Source organism: Lactuca virosa, chromosome 6, assembly GCF_052849685.1.
Source record: "Lactuca virosa cultivar CGN04683 chromosome 6, Lactuca_virosa_CGN04683_v6, whole genome shotgun sequence".
Taxonomy (NCBI): domain Eukaryota; kingdom Viridiplantae; phylum Streptophyta; class Magnoliopsida; order Asterales; family Asteraceae; genus Lactuca; species Lactuca virosa.
The window spans coordinates 196,097,076-196,118,387 of record NC_136431.1 but is presented as its reverse complement, the minus strand read 5'-3'; the positions used below and the strand labels follow the sequence as shown (position 1 = coordinate 196,118,387).

Genomic DNA, 21,312 nt, shown 5'->3' with positions numbered 1-21,312 from the left:
TGCCTTCTGGCGATCCTCTGAGGTACCTGAAACATAATCCAAAACTGTAAGCCCAATGCTTAGTGAGCTCCCCCAAAATACCAGTACATAGCAAATATTACAAGCATAATAACAACATACTATGGGCTCAATCAACCATCGGGTTGGAATACCCCTGGCCCCTCAACCATCGGGTTAGAATGCCAACATCCAATTAATAATTGAATTACCACCCTTGACTAATGACCCAAACTTAGGGTAAATGGCCACTTTACCCTATCCATAATTAGGCCAAGACGCAGGCCCAATTCTTGATCCAAAAAGCCTAAAATTATACAAGGCCCCATCTTTAGCCCAATTTTCCAAATTGGGCCCAATCTCCTTTTTGGGCCTTATCCTAAGGTCCAACTCTTCACTTGGCCCAAAACACTCATATTCAGATAGACCAACAAGGCCCAAACATTCAAGCCCAAAAGGTGGCCAAAAACTTGAAGCCCAAAGTCTGAAATCCATTAGAAGGCGTATGCGGGGCATACTCCTTCGGTACGCTGGGTGTACACCACCTCGTATTGACCCAAAACGAGGTGGCTGACCGAGTACATGGGGCGTACTTCTCCGTATGTGGGGCGTACCCTTGCAGAGTCCAAAATCTCCATAAGTGCTTAATAGCTTAAGCACTTAAGCCCAAACTTCAGATCTATGGTCCAAATGCACCTTAGAGTCATAAAGTCTCCAAACTTACGACTTTAGACGTCTAAAAAGTCCTTAATACTTGGTCTTAATCCATTTAGACATTCCATAAGAAGCATGGAGCCAAACTAGCAAAAGGTACCTCATTTTTCTGGCTTAGAACCCCTCCTAGGGTCTGAAAGGACAGCCCAAAACGTCCAACACCAAACATGCACAACAATGGGACTTTTTGGGACAAAAGAACACCATAAAGCTACTAAGATGAGATCTAAACAAACCAAGCATAAAGGTAGCAACTTTTTACCTTCTGGAGTTTCCCAAGAAGATGATGATCCAAGATCCACAAGCTTGCTTTCCCATCTAGACTCCTTGATGCACTTCCTTCTCCTTTAAGCACACAAATAACATACTTTAAGCTCAAAACACGCTCTTATGGGATTAGGGTTTTCTAAGGACGACTCAAGGGCTTGGAGGCTGAAAGGGTGAGGCTAAATGATCCATAAAGTTGTTTAAATACTCCTCAAACCCTAAAAATTAGAGTTTCACCCGGACATTAGTATGCCCGGCGTACATATGTGTTCGCCCAACGTACTACTCGTGCTCCCAAAATTACCATTTTGCCATTAGGGCTTCTTAGGGCTACATCTTTATAATCCAAGGACCCAAAAATGACATATTAAAAACCAAAAGAAGGATTTGAAAATTCCTGTAACCCGGGATGTTACACTTAAGGGTACGTGCAACCTAAAATGGATCTATGTCTTGTTCAGAGCTAATAGCAACATACTTATGAAAAATACAAACTAGAACCCTATGAATCGTAATTCATGGTTGAGAATACATACTATAACATTCATAAAAATTCAACAAATTTTTAACTTTTCAAACAACTGATTCACTAAGGAGGTATTTACAAAGGCCATTGTCTCTAAAACATTATTTAAAAATCGAAATCATTTACAACATAGTTTCCAAAACATTTCCATTATCAGAGTTTTCCCAGAATTCATAAGTTCCAAAACACGAGGATGTGTACGGTCACGTCTTCACCTTGCCACGGTCCACTGTAGTACCTGAAACCATAAACCAAAACTGTAAGCACGAAGCTTAGTGAGTTCCCCCAAAATACCAATCATAACAAAAACACATACACAAACAACATACTATGGTTCCAATCATCTTCGGGATGGAATACCCCAGGCCCCTCAACGATCGGGTTGGAATGCCAACATACTGTGTGTCTAATCAACCATCGGGTTGGAATACCCTAGGACCCTCAACCATCGGGTTGGAATACCAACATATTATGGGTCTAATCAACCATCGGGTTGGAATGCCAACATATTATGGGTCTAATCAACCATTGGGTTGGAATACCCCAGGCCCCTCAACCATCAGGTTGAAATGCCAACATATTATGGGTCCAATCAACCATCAGGTTAGAATACCCCAGATCTGACAAGGTCTGACTCTGAATCTCAGCTCCCTATTCAAAAGCCTACAGCCACCATGTGACCAATTCCATCAATATCTCGAAATACCCAAAATGCCCTCAAAATTCAAACTTGGTCAACCATGGTCAAAGTCAAAGGTCAACGATCAAGGTCAACAGTTCATGTTGACCCAAATCGTCAAGTGTACCCATGAACTCGTCAAGTTTCTATAGTACTCAGAAGGTCGGGAAAACCCTAGCCAACTCGCCGAGTTAGATGGAAAACTCGCCAAGTTTTCCCCAGCTTAACACATTCAGTTGATTCTTTGATCCCAAGGACTCTAAGGCTCAGATCTAAAATCAAATGTTGTCTAAAAGGATAAAGTTTCCAACTTTATCCTTTGGGGCTACTCCAAATGCTCAAAAACCCCTCCACAAGGCTTGAAAACTCAAGGGCTTAACCATTAAGCACAAAATCCTTGAGACCAGAAACCGCAACTTTTCCAGAAGTGATTCTAGCCTGAAAAACGCCCAAAGGTTGGTGCTTTATAGATATCCATGCCCAATGCATGTCTTGAAACCAAAATGAGTCTAAAAGGGAAAATGTGACCTAAACTCCATGCATGTCATCAAGACATGGCTAAAGACTAGATCCAACCCACTATAAGGTCACCTTGACCTGGAGATTCATAAAGTTGCAACCTTTATGAAATCCATCCATAGAAACATCCAAGTATAAGGAGAAAAGGGGACAAAACTCAAGATCTAGCTACATAAAGGAGTAAAAATCAGATCTTGGACACTTACAAAGGTCCAGAAGAGTTCCAAACTGAAGATGAAAGCTTTGCTTGCTAGATCCTTGCCTCCTTCTTCTTACTTCTTCTCCTTTTGCTCCAAAAATACCACACTAGCTCATAAAATGAGAGGGAAGGGTGATTAGGGTTCACAAGGGTCGATATGGGGGTTTGGAGGCTGATAAAAGATCAGCCTTAAGGGCTTAAGGAGGTTATATAGGGTGTAAAACCCTAAAATTTAGGGTTTCCCATTCAGCCATCAGCACGTCGAGTTCTCCTCACCAACTCGACGAGTTGGTCCATAAAAATGTGCGGCCCAAAAGCCCTTCAACATGCCGAGTTGAGGCTGTCAAATCGCCGAGTTCCAATGGAAAAACATGCTTAAAGGATTAAATCTCACACCTGGGAATCGAGATGTTTCAACTCTCCCCCGCTTGATTTAGATTTCGTCCTCGAAATTATTCATCGCTAACTCCTTTACCGAACTAATGATCCCGACAGGATTGCCCGAATTCTAAAATGACCGGGGAAGTCACCTATGTCACACCCCCAAATCGAAACGGCGGAAACGTTTGGGGGTGGAGGACGTCATGTGTAGCATCACAACAATTGCATCATAGTAATCAAAGTAAACACAACCATTACATTGAATATATAAAAAGTATTTACATCTGTTTGATTCATATTCATATACATCAAAAGTAGCAAAAGTATAAAGACGTGACTCTATATGCTCCGTCTTCTCAAAAGCTGCGGAAGTACCTGTCTACTGATTTCCTGAGAATATAAGCGATTTTGAAAAGAGTATCAACATAAAGCTTGTGAGTTCATAAGTATGTTTTTGTGATGAAATCCTGCTAATGAATCAGTGAAAAAGTTTGTATGTTTTCCAAGAAAATCCCATATTTTCTAACATATGTGCTTGTTACAGTGTTCCATGAAGTATTAATTGAATGTTTTATTACCACCAGATGAATTGTACATTACGGTTTTGAATGTAAAAACCCCTTTTTGTATGAAAACCCTGGATATCACCAGTATGTATATATATATTAGTCCTTATTACTTAAAATAAAGACCGTGAATTTGGAATCCATGAAATCCTCCATTTGTATTATGGAATAGTTCTATTAATGAAAATAAAACTAAAGAAGAGTGAAATCCCGTAAACAGAAAGGTTAGTTTATACTATTGTGAGTCGTATAACCATGCTTGATATGACCTAGAGACCTTTACGACGTTCTTCAAGTGTCGGATATATGACATTTGTCACCTCAGGCATGCCTGCCTAACTGTAGTTAGCAGTTCATGTGTGGGATTGTCAGTCCCGAATAGATCTATTCACAAATCTCACGCTCTCCCTCCAGGAGACTCTGGTTATACTATGATAGGATTTAGTTCAGTACACCAAAGGGTATAATTTTTGAAGTAGAGTCTCACAATTATGTATTATCTAGTTTACGTGCAGTTCTGTATTGATCTATTGTATTTGAACCCGTGTGTATACTTTATAGAGTAATAATTATACTTAAATAATTATGTAACAAAGTATCCTTGTTACCCGAGAGTATCATAAAATAAGTGTGTCATAGTTTATATGTTTAGCAATGTATAAGCTCTGAATTTGTAATATTGTATATTGAAACCCCAAACTATACCTATTATAGTTTGCATTAATATTATGTATTTGGTTCATGAATTGATCTGAAAACTATGCAATTTGGTAGTAATTCGAAAACGTTACCGTTCCTCCATTTCAGGTAAACACCCAACCAGATTGAGAACATAAGTTGTCTCTGTCTGTTTGAAAGTTGGTGTCACTATACCATGTTACTCTCAATGTATCACTGCCACCATGTACAAGGACCCAATCCTTAGTTCTTTTCAGATACTTGAGAATATTTTTAACTGCTATCCAATGAGCTCTACTAAGATTTCCCTAATAATGACTGACTATGCTCAAAGCAAAAGCCACATCAGGGTGAGTACATGTCATAACATACATGATAGATCCAACGGCGAAAGCATGTGGGACTCTACTCATTTCTGCTATCTCTGCATCGGTACTCGGGCTTTGACTCTTACTCAGTTTGGTATTACTCTGTATAGGCAGTTCTCCTTTCTTGGAATTTTCCATACTAAAACATTTTAGTACCTTTTCCAAGTATGTACTTTGACTAAGTCCAATTAGCCATTTACTCCTGTCGCTCAGAATCCTTATCCCCAGAATGTAAGCAACCTCTCCCAGATCCTTTATAGCGAAACACTTTCCAAGCCAAGACTTAACTTCTAGCAAAGTTGGAATGTCGTTTCCTATAAGAATTATGTCATCAATATACAATACAAGGAAGGTGACTATAATCCCACTAGCTTTGACATATACACAAGACTCATATTCACTTCTAGAGAAGCCAAACTCTTTGACCTTCTCGTCAAAGTAAGGATTCCATCTGCAAGAAGCTTGTTTCAATCCATAGATTGATTTCTCAAGCTTACACACTCTATTTGGATACTTTGCATCTAAAAATCCTTCTGGCTAAATCATGTAAACATCTTCAACCGGTGGTGGCTGACGGTGGTGGTATCTAAGTGAGAAGTAAAGGAGAAAGAAAGTGGTGGTAGAACTTTATGTTTTGTGTTGGTGAGAAATGAGAACCAGATCTAATATAAATTAGTCATAAATATTTTATATGGAGATTGACCATAGTATCCTTATTGTTTTTTGGTCTTTATAAAAACATAAAAAAAATCAAAATATTAGAAATTATACAATTAGCTTTAATGATTAGTTAACATTAATGGTTTTTAGGGTTCTTAACTTTTAGTGGTTCTCATTTGATCTTTTAATATATATATATATATATATATATATATATATATATATATATATATATATATATATATATATATATATATATAGAGAGAGAGAGAGAGAGAGAGAGAGTTATGTTCATATGGATAAACAACTATTGTGTGGCTGTAGGGACCAATAAAAATTTAAGAATAATTAAATAATTAATAATCCATAGAAGGCTAATTTGGTAAATTAACATATAAATAAATTATTCAAATATTAATTATATCATATTATCATGCTAACTGTACCTATATATACTATTCTAACCCTAATTATCTTTATCCTTGTATCTAGAAACCGTCGGCCACACTATCGGCCCTCCCAATACCCCCATCGAACATTGTAGTCGCCGGCCATTCTAAACATTTCAACAAAAAAATACAGACGAACTTGCCGGCATTTCCTTTCGATGAACTGGTATTTTCCAAAACTCATTTAATTGAGGACCACAAATGAATTTGCAAGTTATATCTTTTTGATTTCCATGGCAAGATTTTTTATTTGTAAACAATTTTAACTTTCTTTTATATAAAACACTGGTATCAAAACATTAAAGAATTCTTAGAACATATATTATACGTCAAAATTTTGATCGATATTTACTTTAATATTCAACTATATGATGATATCAACTTTCATGGCTATTGGTAATGTTTATTAATTTTATTTTGATTATCAAAATGATTTTGATCAATTAAGAATTCATTTTTTGCCTATTGATTCACAATAAAATTTTTGTCACTTCTTTTATTTTAATATAGTAGTTTTCTGTTGCACTCACATCTCGAGGATTAAATTAATCCTAAAATGATAGTTATTCTCTAAAACATATAAAAGAAGCTTTGACTTATCAAAATGCTTCTTTAGTTGTGAAAGATGATTAAAAAAAGACATGAACCCCATTCATTTATAAGAGTAAATGTCCATTCAACTAGGTAAATCAATCTACCTGCCATGCCTACTAAATTATTTAGTTGTTTATGGTTCAAATTGTATTCTTACAGAATATTTTAAAACATTTAAATGATTCATTTTTTAGAATGTAAATCAAATCATTCGGTCAGAATCTTATAAAATAAAACAATTATATTTTCGAAGATTTTGGTTGTAATTTGTGAATTTGGTTTTAAGGTTTGTTATAAGATTTGAGTTGTAATTTAAAATGTTGATTATAAATTTATAATTAATGTTGATATTCTTGATATCTAGTTGACAGTCTCACGAAGCTAAGAATGATTGAAGAATCCAAGATTGATTCAAGAATACCAAATATTTTGACATTCAAAAAGTCAAGAATGATTCCATACATGACAATAGTTCAAATGTCATAATTATAAGAATGTTGTATGAATATGTATTTAAATGTATTCATTTTGATAACATTCTTTTAGAATGTGTATAAGTCTATTAAAATGTATAAGGTTATTTTCTATAAGAATATATATATTAATTTGTATTTAAGTCTGAACGTCTATGAATATACAAATATGTTGTTATATTTCAACTGATGGTTCAAGAATTTGATTTTTTTTTTCAAGAAGTTTATTCAATCAAAATATATATTCTATCAGAATATGTATTCTTATATGGTTTAAGAATGTTGTTATTTTTCAAGATACTCATCAACATATTCTTTTAGAATGAACGAAATAAGAGAAATATTATTCCTAAAATCAGATTTCTATAATTAAGAGAATCAATAATCCCATAAAACTCGAAAATTTTATTTTTTAAACTTTTGTTTCCTAAATTGAAATTAATGCAAATGTACAATCTTACCCTTACATATCCATCTATGGTATTATTCTATTTTTTTTTTAATTTAACGATATATGCAAATAGCTTTCTTAAAATAACTAAAATCATTGGTCCACATTCATTCCTACATCCACACAATATATATACCATCCACATTATAACCTATATATATATATATATATATATATATATATATAGTGGTCAAATGAGAACCATAAAAGATTAAGAATCCCAATTAATTAGTAAATATTTACACGATACTCTTATTCAACATGTTAAAATCCTAATTTTTTGTGTGTTTGGTACGAAAAGAGCAAACTTATAATTTTTACAGTCTAATATTTTCATTCATATAAGCTCTCATATTTTAACACAAAACTTATATAAAATACAGATTTACACAGTCCGTTTACAGTTTAATGCAAAAAATTCACAACTTAATACAAACTGTTTTACAATAATTCATTAATTCAAAGAAGTCAAAAACTCAAACTCTACCGCCACATGTCGCCACCAACCACCTGTATCAACATAGTAGCCGTCATTTCTTCCAAATCAAATTTGTAAATAAAGTCATGCATTAACAACTTAAAATACTACATTCACAGTCTAATAAAGCCTATTAATTCACTCGTTTTGAATTTAATGCAAAACTATTATTAAAACTAGTGGATTCTTAAAAAAATTTACAACAAAAAAGTAAATATATTCATAAGAAAATTAACTCAAAAATTTATACATAAATCATTCATATTTTAACACAAATTATAAAAAATTCACAGCAAAATGCAGTCAATTCATAGTTTAAACAGAAAATCTATAGTTTAATGCAGTCAGTTCACCTTTTTAAGCACAAAAAAATCACAGTTTAATATAAAAAATTCACAGTTTAATATAGTTATTTCACAATTTAAATAAATATTCACAGCTGAATACAGTTAATTCAAAGTTTAAAATACAAAAATCATAGCTTAATACGTAAAATTCACAGTTTCTTGTTATAAATTTACAGTTTAATACAAAAAATATAAATTCACAACAATAATATCAATTTTAAACTCTTAATACAGACAATTCGCAGTTTAATATACAAAATTCACAGCTTAATATAATAAATTTACAAATTAAGACAAAAAAAAATTTATATTCACAGTCATATTTTCAAATTAAAACTTATATTTATACATTAATATATGAAGACATTTATATGTATTAAATTGTGAATTTAATATATTAAGTCGTACATAAAATTCACAACGTAATACACAATTCACAGTTTACTATACAAAATTCACAACTTAATATAATAAGTTCACAACTTAAGACAAAAAAAATTATATTTACAACCATATTTTCAAATTAAAACTTATGTTTATATGTAAATATAATAAATACACAAGTCAGAGTTTAGTATACAAAGTTCATCAGATACATTGTGTGCACCACATAAATTCATAGTTTAATAGAGCTTTTCAGAACTCTTATTCACAGTTTAATAATCAGTTTAGGACTCTCATTCATAGTATTTATATCATAAAAGCATATTAATTCACTCATTCACAGTAACTAACTTAAATAGAACTAAACAATAGTTGAAACATTAAAACATCACAGTTCAAAGCTTAAAAAAATCAAAATTCATATTATTTGAGAAAACACTAACATAATAACACACATTTTAAATTCAATTCACAGCTTAACAACAATAAAACATAAAGTGTGAATAAAAACTTGATGCAAACATTATAAAAAATAATAATAAACATGGATTAACAACTTAATAGTAGAAAAAACTATGTTTAACAAAAGTAAACACCAAATGATAGATTAGAACATTCAATTCACAACTTAACAGAAAGAAAGAAAAAAGAAAACAAATATCAACATACATGATGTGTTTCACACAAGATCAGAGATAAATAGATGGAGGATACTTGACAGTGTTTAATAGAGCAGCGAAGCAACATAAGTGGTAGTGGTTGACGACGGTCTCAGATCTGGTCTCAATCTTACCAGAGCTCTGTTAGATTTCTTCATATCTTGTGGCAGCTAGAGTTTCAGTTGCGAACATGCTTCAAAACGGAGAACAAAATCCAAATAAACAAAAAAGCTTCAGAGGTTTTAGCAGTGTTGTAAATATCGGCCTAGGCTGCCGCCTAGGCGGCACCTAGGGGCTAGGCGGTCTGCAACTGATTACGATTAGGGGTGCTTGGCGGAAATTGGTCAATATCGGTTAAACTCGGGCATGGCGGTCTTCGGCGGGAAGATTTTAAAAAATTCAAAATTTCAAATTTTCAAATATTATACCAAAATTTACAAAACTTCAAAGTTTTAAATTTTTAAATATTCAAAATTTCAAATATTATACCAAATATTTCAAAATTTCAAAATTTAAAAACTTTAAATTTTCAAGTACTATTTTTTCTTAGGATATATTAAGTTTTAAAATAGTTTTATTAGTAATTTATGGTCCCCGATTAATCCCCTCCAAAACGATTAATCGCTTGACCCTAGTCGACCGGCGAGCCATTTTTACAACCTTGGGTTTTAGATGTGGAGAACATGAAGGAAATCATATATGAAGGTTTTAAACTAGATCTGAAGGAAATCAGATCTAGAATCACGAGCATGAACAACAAAATGACACAAAGTTATGGAGGCGAAGCAGATCTGGAGGAGTAGTGAAATATGATGGTGATGACGCATCTGGAGGTGGTACATGTCGGAGGTTCGACGGTGATGTTGGAATCTCGAATAGATAGCCATATAGTCAGGTATGGATGTTTCACTGGAGATCTGATGTAGATCTAGTCAAATCTGATGTAGATCTGATTATTTCTGATGTGGATCTAGTAAGATCTGATGTAGATATGGATATTCACTGAGGATCGGAGAAGGAGGTGGTGATTTATGGCGGTAGCAGAAGTCGGCGGAGGAGCTGGTGGTGGCGGTGGTGCTGTCGACATAGGAGACGACGGTGGTAAGTCGTCGGAGCACAGTCGTTGGTGGTAAGGACGGCGGAAATGGTGGATGTTATCTGATGAAGGAAGAAGCAAAGATGAAGATATGTTTGAAGTCAGGTGAAAGAATGGTCTGATGATGTTTATGTTAGAAAGACGAAGTAATGTTTTTTAGAGATTCTTAGGGTTCTTAACCATTAGAGGTTCTCATTTGAACAGTTATATATATATATATATATATATATATATATATATATATATATATATATATATATATAAAGGGTGAGGTTCAATAGAGAACCATAATTAACAAGGAACCAAGGAACCAATCGTGAGCGTCAGAAATCATAATGATCAACGGCCAAGGAAATAGATGTACACTTGTACAATGGACGCACACACACCAGATTATACCAAAAAATTCACCTCCTTACCAAAAAATCCACCTCTCTTTTTTGTTAAAAAAAAATTTAGGCCACATTTTTTATCGAAAAAAAACCGAATATACCGTTGTTTTCGATTTTTCGTTCTCTTTCCATAGAGATCTATGTTGATATATAAAAAATGAATTTTTTTTTCGAAAAAAACTCACTTCATTTTGTTAGTTTTTTTCAACATTTAAGTTTATTTTTATCAAAAAACAAACTAATTATACCAAAAAAATAATAATTTTTTGTACTCTATTAATAAACATCAACTCCGACCAAAAAAAAAACCCCCTCGATCAGTGTAGATTCACACTGTAAATCTAAGCTGTAAATATTTCAATTTTTAACATTCACAATATGAAAAAGCTCGATCAGTTCAGATTCACATTGTAAATCTGACATACTCTTATGCACACTGTGAATTTGAGAAGGTTCACAATGTGAATCTGAACAGGTTCACAATATGAATCTGAATATGTTCACAATGTGAATCTGAACTGAAATATCTTTTTTTTAACATGAATATGAATCTATGTTTAAAAAGTACCAAAAAGTATGAATTTTGATATATTTATTAATTTTTTTTGTCTATAAAAAAATAGACCTTAACTTTTCAACAAAAAAAATGAAGTAGGTTTTTTTTGAAAAAAAAAGTTTGTTTTTTATATATCATCATAGATCTCTACGGAAAGAGGACGAAAAATCGTGAACAACGGTATATTCGGTTTTTTTTCAATAAAAAACATGGCCTAAAAAAAATTTTAAACGAAAAAAAGGAAATGAGTTTTGTTATAATCCGGTGCATGTGCGTCCATTGTAAAAATCTACAACCCTTCCTTTTTCCGTTGATCGCTTTAAATTTCGACGTTTTTGATTGGTTCCTTGGTTCCTTGATTAATAATGGTTCTCTATTGAACTTTTCTATATATATATATATATATATATATATATATATATATATATATATATATATTATCATACATACTTATAAAGCTAGCATTTTTTCTTGAATCTCATTCATTTGAAACCCCCTTTTTTAACTTCCTCAAACCACATTCATTTGAAACCCCCTTTTTTAACTAATGCAACTCAAAAGTTTTCTTAATTATGATTTAACACTCAAAAATTTTATAACTTATATTATGTTTAATTAGCATTTAGTGAAAAATTTTACTATAAAAAGGCCAATCTTTTGTGTCTTTCGTGTTATATAAAATCTTACATGTAAGAAGGATTTGAAGATATTGTGATTCAAAAGTTTTCATATAGTTGAAGAATTCACGATCCAAATATGATGATTTCAAGAAATGGGTTATGTCGCATCGATGGTAATTGTAATATGATTTTTTCTTTCAACCAAAACAAATGAAGCTTTTCTATTCTTTCTTTATATTCAATTTCTCATTTAATCTTTATATGTGATTTGTATGTATTACTCAATCTTGAATGTGACTCTCCAAACGTCAATGTTTTGCTTGGAATATCTTTCTGATTCTTCTTTTTCAAGAAAAATATTTTGATTGCAAGTTAGTGAAGAATTGTCATCAAGTTTCTATGGTTGAATGGTGTTAAATGAAGAAAGAAGATTCAAAAAATGTATATAGGTTTTTTTGTTTGAGCAAAGTTGACGAATGTTAGTTTGTTCTTTTGATTTAAATGTATGTTTATGTAATATCTTTATTTATATATTCAAACACCCAATGCTCTTATTTATTTGATTGTAGCTTTTCTATTTTGATTATGTTTACTTTCTATTATTTTTTTGTTGCGTTATCCTACACAACATATTTAAAAGACAATATTTAAAAGATAACATAATTTTGAACATTTGATATGTAATTATGATAGACTTATCATGATATGTTCTTCATATTAAAGTAATTTTATCTATATTACTACGACAAGAATTACATATGACAGTTACAAAATATATATTATATGTGATTTATTTAACATATATATGCACCTATGTATGTTATAAATTTATAATTAAATATATTTATGTTTAATAATTGAAGGGATTAAAATGATGCATCAAAACCTATTATTTAGACGAATATAATAATAATAATAATAATAATAATAATAATAACTAGAAAGGTTACCCCGCTACGCGGGGGCCAGAAGCTTTCAATGTTGTTTCCGAATTGATAAATATGACAGACATAGAAAGTGCAAGGATGAAAAGTCCGGGCTTTGCCCCGGACAAAAAATGTAAAAGTTTTGACTGCAAGGACCAGAAGTGTGAAAATGGTTAAAGAATTAAAGGGGTAGGAATTAGCAACTTTTAAAAAAAGGGATCAAAGTTGTGAAACCGTTAAAGTTTTGTGGCCAAACTTTAAATATTAAAAGGTTTCAAAAAAATGTAAAAATATTTATATAATAATCAAAAAAAAAACTCATCCCACCCCTTACCCCCACCATTTTTAAAATCGATATGCAATCTGTCTCGCTTTGGAGCTGGACCACCCCCATTTTCGTCGGACCATCGTCGGAGCCACCTTATCCCATCGTATCACCGTCAAACCACCAAACTCTGCCTCTAAATTTTGTTCAGATCTGCGCTTACTCCTACTACCACTACTCAATCTATTACACTTTGCCCTAATTAGTGTTTCACCCAAATCCAAACACGCACTCCATTTTTCTCCACACCGCCATCGTCAAAGCCACCGGTAATCAAATCGACACCATCAATTACTGCGGGCGATTGCTTCTTCGGCAATGCATCCTCAGGTTGAGCAAGAACAACTGGTGCAAATACAGGGAGCTGATCCAGCTCCGTTCGAAAACCCTATTATCTCACTTGATGCCTTCAACGAACGAGAAACGATCGTAAGTAGAACTTATATTCAATCTATCCAAACAAACAGATACAAACTCGCTATTTCTCAAACTCAGTCATTTGCTACAATTCACTCTTTCTCAGGATTTGCTTTCAGCGATGATTGAAAACGTTAGCGGAAGGTTTGATTGTTGGACAAGAGGCTATTTCTCAAGGGGCATTAGAATTACTGATTGAGTTGGCGGGGACTAAGCCTAGGTTCTTGACGAGGGTGGAAGTGGTGGGATCTATGTTGCAGATAGTTGAGGCAGAGACGCTTGAAGAGGGCACAAAGCACCTAGCAATTGAGTTTATGATCAGTCTTGCAGAGGTGAGAGAGGGCACCTGGTATGATTTATCAATAGGTTGTTTTGCATCTGTCTCCAAAGGCTATTCACTAATGGTAATACTCCTTCATAATTATGATTTAAATTGCAATATTTTACTTTGTTTAATTAGCAAATTTCAATGTTTATTTACTACAATTTTAGATGATCTTTTTCTAATTGATCATATTTATGATAAAAAAAATCATGTTTCCTTTTGTTTTTATTATTTTGTGTTGAAAAATTTGGTTGTATTCATCGGGTTTTAAGACTTGATATATGGGGTCTTGTGAATTAGATGATAAAGTCTACCCGAAGTTCAGTTGGTGTTAGTATAATGTGTTACCTGTCATATTAGAATGAACTATATACCTATATATGGGAACTTAGCTTTGTTTTTAAAAAAAAGGTACATTGTTTAAAGCTTTAATCAGGGAATAACTCTCTTCTTGTTGATGATGCACATGCAATCCATCTGTCATTGCAAAAGTTAGTTTAATTTTAGTGAATTGGTTTCCTTTTTCTAAGTAATGTTTTATATGTTTATGACTACCATTGACAAACATTTCACGTCTTTAGTTTATCCAATATTCAATGATCTTGCACAGATAGCTAGGGGTTTCTCAAAGGTAGCAATATATTTGGAATTTATTATTTTAGTTTTGGTCAAGTTTAATTAGCCAATGCGTCATTTGGTTAATTTATTTTTATGGTTGGAATTAGTTTGGCTACATATTGCACATTTTCATTTGGATGTTGCTTCTAGCCAAAACCACTAACTGATAATTTCTTTGCATATTATAGTTGTTATTCAATAGTTAGTTATGGATTTTTAATAGAAATTATCACCATTTTGGACCTTTGGTTATGAAACTTCTTTTTTTTTTTTGAAGTTTTTACTGCCTCTCATTTTTATGTCACCTAATATCACCATTAAAACTAACAAAAATTGTTGCATATAATGGCGAAGAAGCTCATCTTCAATCATGTTTCTAACCCGAGTGCATAGTAAATCAGCATCATCTCCTTTAATAGGCTCGTGAATCACAACTTTTACCATTCCCATATATACTGAACCCTCCATCCCTAAAGCCATGATTTTACACGTTCCCATAAGAATAATTGCAACAATACTAAATGCACCTTTATGTAAATAAATAGATAAATAAATAAAATAACATATGCTTTAATGATTTCAAACATGTCATTGTGATTGTAAAAAAAAGGGAAAAAGTTGAAATTCAACAAACCAAATTTCCTTTTTTTTAAATGTTCGATTCCATGAAGCTATAAAATTATTAATGGAACATATCGTTTTTAATTAAATTCATTTTTATTTTCTAAAATTAACTAGATTTTTTTCAATTTTGCAAATAATATATTCTAATTAAATTTATTCTTGATTTAGTAATTGTTCTTTTTCAATTTTAATCATTAAATACATCTAATCACATGTGATTATATGTATCTAATCACATGTGAGTTATATGGACAAAAAAGAATGATGTCTATATAAATCATATGTGATTAGATACATATAATCACATATGATTATATACACGAGAACAACTATTAAAACAAGAACATAAAGATAAATATTATCCACATATACATATGTGATTTCACGTTCTCGATTCAGTTGTTGTTCTTGTGTATTCAATATGGACAATATTCGTTTTCACATTCTTGTTCAATAGTTGTTCTTGTACATTTAGTCACATATGATTTATGTATACAATATTCATTTTCGCGTTTTCGATTCAATAGTTTTTCTTTTTCCACATTAATCATATGTTAAATACAAACAATCACATATGATTAAATACATCAGAAAAAATATTGAATAAAAAATGCAAAAACGAATACTATCAATATAAACGAAGATCTTTATATTCCTGAAAAGATAAAAGGAGGAACTTTACCAATGTTAATTAATCAAAATTTAATAATGGGTTTGTTGAATCATAAAAGTGACCCTCTTGAACTTGATCTACCGCAGCTCTCAAGGATCCGCAGTCAACCTTCATCAGCAACCTCATCCGAAGTCATCATCAACCGCAGTTTACTTACTAGTTTACTTAGTTTAACTCTTATCTGCTTTTATTGTAGTACTCTCTATTGTCCAGTATGCCTTGCATGGCTACGCTTAGAGAATTGATACAATGTAATTCTTGAGTCTCTATATATAGAGCTCAATCTTTCTTATTCAAAAAACTTCAATGACATCAATTACATCTCTTACATCTATCTGATTACGCATCTTGAATCTTATACTCTCTCCTTCTTACTCTCAAAGTTCACTTGAATATAACTGAATATTATTTCTCTTCGGAGCAAGTCATTCGTGACCTAATCACTAAGTTTGATCTCACTTACTAACTTGGTCTGAATGCATTCCTTGTTAAGAATCAACTTATGTGTATACTTGATATAACATCTGCTGTCATTTATATTTCCTTACATTTCCGCAACTAACTCCCTAACTATCTAACTCTTTAACTTATTATTATTATTGTTGAGCTTTTAGATCCTTCGAGATAAACTATTCCGCAACTATACTTGTTCTAACGTTTGTTCAAGTGCGTCTCAAGTTTTTCTCTCAACAATTGGTATCAGAGCCATAGTGGTTGCTTTTTGAAAAACAAAACTCTGATTTTCAAAAGGCCTTCTATACCACTGAAGCTCATTTCTTAACAAAAAACTTTAAAAAAAAACAAGGAAAAATGGCACAAGCGTTATCTCTGAATGTTTCCAACAGTGTTGGTGGTTCAAATCGAGCCCCAATATTGGTGGCAAATGAATATCATCACTGGTCTCAGAGAATGGAAAGATACTTAAGGAGACTTGGTAGAGATGTATGGCGGTTCGTAGAAGAAGGACCGCATGTCCCTGTTCTTACACCAGTTCAAACTGATGGCGCCACAGCCAGACTAGGAGGAGGTCAACCAGTCATGAACCGTCCCACTAAAGATGAACTCGATAAAATGGAAAATGATGTTGTTGCTTTTTATGAAATCTCTTGTGGAGTTGCTCCTGACAACTTCGACATTATCATAAACTGCAAATCAGCAAAACAGATCTGGGAAGTTCTCAAGAATTTGTACGCAGGCTCAGAACAAGCTCAAGATAAGAAGCTCACAACTGCACTCAATGAGTTCAACAATTTCAAAGCTCATACTGGCGAAAGTTTAGAAGACTCCTTCAAAAGGTTCAACCTGATAGTCACCAAGTTATCGAATGCTGGCACCATCGCAGTAACCATGAAACAAACCTTCAGTTTCTCAATGGTTTGGAAAGACATTGGACTACTGCTAAGATGATAGTTCAAGGGGATAGAAAGATTCATTATTTGTCTCTCTACAAGCTCTACGGGGAACTGCAAGCACAAGAATCCACCGTACTCAAAGACTGTGCTGACTTCGGAGGACCACTTGCTCTTATAGCACAAGCTCCACATAATCAATCCTACTATCCCTCGTATGACACTACTCTGCAGTCATACGAAGCCGACTCAAAGTATGATGATGAAGAAGAATTTCAGAAGGCTATTGCTCTTGTTAGTCAACAGTTCAACCGGCTACCACCTCCTTCTTTTCGTAAGAATCAGCAGTTCAACAAACCCCCATTCAACCGTAACTTCAACCCGCAGAATAACCATTCTCGATATCCCAAAAGTTCTCATCCACTACCGCAATCTCAAAATACTCAACCAAAGGAGGCACCGCAGTCCATCCAAACCATTGACTCCGGTACTCCCTCAGAAGACAAAAGTGATGTTGTGATATGTCACAAGTGCAACAAAGAGAATCATTTTGCAAAAGATTGCAAGGCAAATGTAGTGAAAGACAGAGCATTCTACCTAAGAATGGCTTAAGAATTGGAAGAAAAGGAAAAGGCTAGGGCATACGTAGCCCATGTCAAAAGAGACCATCAAGTTTGGTCATCCGGAGATGAAGAAGAAGCCATCAGCAATGTCAAAGGAAAAGGCAAAATCTGCATGTTGGCAACTGCGGATGATGATGGGTCTACAAAGCTGGAAAAGAATTACTGCTACATGGAAAAGAATGGAACTCTAAGCATCGTCGAACAGGTAAAACTCATGATTCAACCTCTAAACTACATCATGCATGACTGTCAACCCTTCATAGACAATCTTAATGACACATGTGCTGCCGTCCTTACAGACTATAACAAAGCTTTAGATGAGAAGAACATAGCGTCCCAAGAGATGTTTCATGTAAGAGTACGACTGGACAACAAAAGACTCAAAATGGCTATGTTAGAAAAGGACTTAGAGTTAGAAAAAGATGCAAGAATGTTGAGTGAAACACAACTAGAGATAACTTTGAACCAAAGAGATTTAGCTCAGAGTGAGATTGTACGCTTAAATCTATTAATAGAAAAACTGTTCAATGAAAGTGAAGCTATTGAAAATTTGGTGAATAATGGAACTGTGGACAATACATACAATTGGGGTTGGTCCAATGGATATCCTACCGCAAATGATTCCTCACCCCGGTTTAACAAAGATCGACTGTATGTCCCTCCGGACCGAGAATTTCATTTCCCAGTCAATGACAAAACTTTTCCCGAAGACATCAGAACACACTTCGGTAGACTTCATGATCTAAGTAATAACTGTGTCATTGAGGAAATTGTGCCTGAGGTTTCGGGTCACACAAGTGATCAAACTCCTATCTGTGACACAATCTATGCAAATTCTCAGACGTCATCAGTGGTTGATGAAGAAATTATCCTAGAGAGTCCCGAAGTCTCTCAGGACTTCCCATCTCTGCCCTCAGACCGCAGTGTCTCTCGCTGTAGTCATGAGCCGCAGAAGTCCCACAAAAGTCCCACTGAAGTCCCAACTCAGTCTTACTCTGCGGTAGTCAAATCATCCTTACCGCAGTCCTCAATAAAAAGCTCTGTGACTCTTCAGCCAATTCATCATGAATTACCCATAAAAAACTTTGAAGTGGGTCAATGCTCTCAAAACCCTGAATCTTCAAGTTCGGATGAATCAATCCCTCGTTTTCAAAAATTTTCAAAGGTTTCCAGGAAACCGCATCTGAACACCAATGACTGCGGTTCTCCAAAAACCTTAGCTAAAAAGGCCTTCAAAGAGGAAATTCGATCCCGAGGCACAAATCGACAAATCTTTTCTAAAAACAAAAGACATATCAGATTTCCAAAATCTAAGAGTCCACAAAAGTTTGTTTTCTCACACTATTTTTCAAAATACTCTCCCATCAAGAAAACATACAAAAAGGAATGTACAATGTCAACAGTCATTCCAAACTCATCTGACACAACCCAAAAGAAAGAAAGGTCTTTTCGACACAACCCAAACCCAACAAAAAGGTCCAAAAAATCTACGCGTGCTAAATCTTTTTCAAAACAAACTTTTTCAAATTCCAATAGCACCAATGTTAGATCTTACCACCCTTGGACCGGTCGCAAGCCTATCTCATCATTTAGACCGCTGACCAAACAAAGTGTCAGAGCAAAAGACAAAATTTCAGCATGTCAATGTCAATGTAGTTGTCAAAATGGTTCATCTCATGTCAAATTTGGTTCATTTCAGAAACCTCGTAACTTTTCTAAAAACTGCAACACTCCAAAAACTCACAAACACCCAGGACTAGGATTAAAAGTTGACACGAAACCAGTCCCTGCAACCTCGGTTCATGCATCAATCAGAAACTCATCTTTTGTCCCAGGCTCCAAACTAGTTTGGATGCCTAAACTAACCGTGTAATTCTCAGGCCTTGTGCAAGGAGGAACAAGAAGAAGAATGGTTAATCGACAGTGCCTGCTCCTTGCACATGACCGGAAGGTTAGAATACCTTCGGGATTTCAGGCCAATTTGCAACGGTGGAAATGTCACATTCGGCAACAATGCGAATGGGATAATCCGAGGTTATGGTGTTCTTACTAAGGGAAACTTCTCTATTCAAAAGGTTGCTTATGTAGAAAGCCTTAAACACAATCTCATCAGTGTTGGTCAACTATGTAAGGCATGCCATCGAGTTGAATTTGATGACCAATTTTGCTATGTAATGATAAGCAATAGGAGCACGTGTCTGATCAAGTCCCAATCCGAAGGTACTATGTATCCTCTGGACGTGTCTCTGATCATAGGCAAACCACAGTTATGCTTCCTATCCAAAGCAGTATCCGAAGTCAGCTGGCTATGGCACCGCAAGATAGCTCATCTCAACTTCAGATACATCAACAATATGGTCACCGGAGAACTAGTCAGAGGTCTTCCAATCCTCAAGTTCAGCAATGATACTCTCTGTCCTGCATGTGAATGTGGAAAGCAATCCAAAGCAAGTCACCCCATGGTGATTGACTCCTCAATTTCTGAACCACTGGAACTCTTGCGCATTGATCTCTGCGGTCCATCTACCGTAGCCAGTCTTCATCACAAGAAATACATACTGGTTATAGTTGATGACTTCACACGGTTCACCTGGGTCTCTTTCTTAAGACTCAAATCAGAAACTCCGCAGATATTGATCAATTTTATCAAGGAAATTGAACTTCAGATCAAGTTACCAGTACGACGCATCCGAAGTGATAATGGAACCGAGTTTACTAACCATATCTTAAATAGTTTATTGGTTTCAAAGGGCATCACTCACAACTTCTCAGCTCCCTACACACCACAACAAAATGGGGTAGTAGAGCGAAGAAACCGCACTCTAGTAGAAGCAGCCAGACCTATGCTCAACTTCGCACACCTTCCTCTCTACTTCTGGGCCGAAGCAGTGGCCACAGCTTGCTTTGTGCAGAACCGAAGTATTGTGTGCAAACGTCTCAGCAAAACACCGTATGAGGGCCTTAACAACTGCAAGCCAAATATCCGATTCTTCCATATATTTGGGTGTAGATGTTTCGTAATCAACAACAGAGACCACCTTAATAAATTCGCACCGAAGTCTGATGAAGGCATCTTCCTTGGCTACTCAACAAACAAAGTTGATTATAGGGTTCTCATTAGACGCACAAGGCTAATAATTGAAAGCTTCGATGTGAAATTTGATGACTATCACATCCGCAACACCGCTCCATCAACCGGAACCACAACAATCCTAGAAAGTGATATTCCTGCTTCTTCGGGTCCACTAAACCTAGTTGAAGTAAACTATGACGATCTCTTCGACCCTGTAGAAACAGCCAAGTTATCCGAAGTTCTTGTGTCCCCGGAAGCTCTACAGCAGCATGCTAACGTATCTGGTCCTACACCATCCGATGCGGT

At 34.4% G+C, this 21,312-nt stretch overlaps 1 long non-coding RNA gene across 1 annotated transcript; it reads left to right on the top strand.

Moving 5' to 3' along the window:
- Positions 1-13,316: 13,316 nt before the first annotated feature.
- On the top strand, positions 13,317-16,295 carry LOC145118603 (uncharacterized). Its single transcript, XR_013713375.1, has 3 exons — positions 13,317-13,733; positions 13,828-14,125; positions 16,048-16,295. It is a non-coding gene; the product is annotated as an uncharacterized LOC145118603 (long non-coding RNA).
- Positions 16,296-21,312: the final 5,017 nt, after the last annotated feature.